The sequence below is a fragment of the Helianthus annuus genome, chromosome 6 (assembly GCF_002127325.2).
Source record: "Helianthus annuus cultivar XRQ/B chromosome 6, HanXRQr2.0-SUNRISE, whole genome shotgun sequence".
Classification (NCBI taxonomy): Eukaryota; Viridiplantae; Streptophyta; class Magnoliopsida; order Asterales; family Asteraceae; genus Helianthus; species Helianthus annuus.
In genome coordinates, this window is record NC_035438.2 from 53,458,901 (window position 1) to 53,462,231 (window position 3,331).

Genomic DNA, 3,331 nt, shown 5'->3' on the forward strand with positions numbered 1-3,331 from the left:
CTATGGATTGAAATATTCTGTAGGGCTTCGGATAGTTCATTCATGCTGTTAGCACACACGAAGACGCACACAATTCTAAGTTAAAATTTTGTAAACTAAAATTTCACAGAATCACAGAATGACAATTAAATAAATTAAGTATTTCTAAATACTTAATTTGGCTTAGATCAGTGGCTCTGATACCACCTTTTTCTGTCACGATCCCCGTGCCCGGTTTGACCCGGTCCAGGAGCCGCGGGACAGAAAACCCGTGGTATTCATTTTCACAGCGGAAGTCTTATCAGGATCGTTTTAAACTTGAAAATGCCCGAGTTTTATTTATTTATGAATCGGGATAAACCCCGTAATTTACAGTAGAAAATTTCATAATTTCTTTATTTTACAAACATGTTTATTTCTTTATTCGAGCCACTACTTTAAGCTTCGGAATGCTCCTGAGCACTTGTACTTGATTCAAAGTAGATCACCTGAAACATGTTGTAAAAATATTTTGTCAGCGGGGAAATACTGAGTGAATCATTCGTTTTAACTAAACAGACACGTTGTTATAATTTACAGTATTAAGGGAGATTACGATGTTTTATCAACGAATTATCAAGAATAGGTATTTGTCACTCGACCGTATCTGTGACTGTGGTCATACCACTATTGGGTCCCGTCGCCCCAATAGTGACGAGTATCAACAATTTTAGGCTCACCCACCTAAAGTGATAAAAATAGTAATGTGCACAAAACCCCACATACCGGCTGTAATTTGGTGATTACAAAGACTTAATCTCTGTAATTATAACTTTGGAAATAATTTGGAGTTTTGTAAAACAGTTGATAAAAAGAGAATGACTCACAAACTGTGAGAAAAGAGAATGGACTCACATTGCAAGTTTAGACGGGCAGTACTTAGCCTACTGGTAAGCCGAATAACCTAGTTTAACAATAATGCACGCAACCAGGTTAGTAACTAATACAGCAGTTACGATAATTCACGAGATACAACCCTCACAACAAATGACAAAGTGCGATACTTAATATCCAGCGGATTCACAACGAATAACAGAGCATAACTCAAATATCCTGTTGGAATCACGACGAATAACAAAGTATAAACCCAGATTGAGCAGCACTTAAACACTCGTTGGATAGTTTCACTCGATCGGATATCGAATCGTAATAGCGATCGAGTTATTACCCGGTATTGTGGCAGCACCTCGCTACTATATGAAAATTAGAATTTTTCACAGTAAACTTTCGTTTGGAAACGAATTTGAACGACACGGAATGAAAGCTCCTGAGCTAGGCTATTTATAGCCTGAAAATGGGTCTGACGCGGCCCGCGTGGGATTACGCATAGGCTTTACGCGGCCCGCATTGCCGCCTAATCTAGGCGTAGGCCTGATTAGTCATGGGCTAGGTTTAACAGGTGGCCCAAACGTGGCCCGTTTACTTTACCGGATAATTATGAGTTGTCGCGGCCCACATTAATTTACCTTTATCTTGTACGCGGCCCGCCCGGACTCATAAACTCATCCGGTTTATTTATTAAGTTGAAGCGGCCCGCGTCGAGATTAAGTTATCTCTTACGCGGCCCGCCTAAAACCCAAAAATCTGATCTTTCTTGATTTTTCATGTAGGTTAGGGTTTTAGGGTCCGGGTTTTTATATACAGGTATACTAGAGATATTTTTGAAGGTCCTTACAATAAGTAACGTATGTAACACCCAAAAGTGTTAAAGCAAAAAGGGTTCGAGTATACTCACAGTGATTGATGGATTGAAGGGAGTGCTTGAGAGTAGGGTTAGCCTGAATAGTTCGATAGTATAACGATGAGTAACGCGTAAAACGAAAACAAGTGTTGGTCGGTCGAACAGCCTGGTCGATCGGACGGTAGGTTCGATCGGACGGGTTGTTCGTTCAGTTTGACAGTCCGTTCGGACTGCCTGTTCGGTCGGCCGGTAGGCTCGATGGTTGGGCTGTTCGAGTGGATTGTTTCTTCCTCTGAGTAGGATGTGTTTGTGTATGATGGCTTGACCTTTTGAAGTTTTCGTTGTAGTATTTGAGAACATTGAAGTGTCCTTACCTTTCAGGTCAATCGATCGGACAACCCGTTCGATCGGCCGGCTTAACCGATCGGTTAGGTACTACAGTAATAAGTCCTCAGCAGGATGTCACCTGATCGGACAACATGTTCGATCGGGTGGCACTCCAATACGTCGAACGAGTTGAAAATCGATTAAGTGTTGAAGCATAGTATCTCATGATCCGAAGAGTAATTCAACCCAAACCGTAGTTCGATCGAACAGCACTTCGTTCAATACTAGACTTCATGAAATTGTCAAAGTGTGGGGCCATGTGCTAGCCGATCGGCTGGCCTGGTCGATCGGCTGTCATGTCCGATCGGCTGGGCTGTTCGTTCGAACAGCTTGTCCGATCGGCCAGCATCCTGACCTGGTCGGCCTGTTCGTCCAACACTTGGCTGTTCTGATGGTTTGACGTTATATCGAAGTATTTTGACAACGAGTTGAACCATGGAACCTTCGTTCTTACTTGTTTCCCCTGCTCGGACAGGGATCGCCCAAGTCCGGCCGGTGAACGGTTCGGAACAGAGTTTATAGTTTAACCCGAAATCGGTGAACCTCGTAGATAGAATCCGAATCTTGAACCACACAACTATTTGAATGATTAGTGAGTTGGCTCAAGCTCCGTTTCTACCGGTTTGAAGGCATTTAGTGTAAAAGAGTTGAAAGAAAGTTGGAAAATCCATATTTCAATCCTTTACATCGTGTAAATGTTTAGATCTAGGATGGATCTTTGTTTGTTTATGTGGAGATCGGTTAGGTCTAAGCTATTCTTGGTGGATTGAGGCCAAAACATGAAGTTCTTCAAGAACACCATGATGACATCATCCTTGAATGCTTGAATCTTGATGATTTCACGGTTAAAAGTTAAGATTTGAAAGATAGAAAGGTGTAGGAGTGTGTATTGATCAAGAAAGTACAAGATTTAGGATGAAATCTTACCGGAATCGAGAGAAATCTGAGAAAAGAAGAGGAGCACGAGCTGGTCGGTCAGAGAGTTTCCAAAAATGGAAAGAATGACAATGACAGGGCTATTTATAGGCTTCCCAAAGAGGAAAGGGTTGGCCGATCGGCCAGGGATCCCGATCGGACAGCCTGCTCGATCGGACAGTCCGTCCGATCGGCTGGGCTGTTCGATCGGCTAGGAGCCTGATCGATCAACAGCCTGTTTCGAGCGTTCGACGCGACGATTTCTGATATTTCGATTTCGATTGAAGACGATAAGAATACAATAGAGTTTCCTATTCAAATTACTTTTAA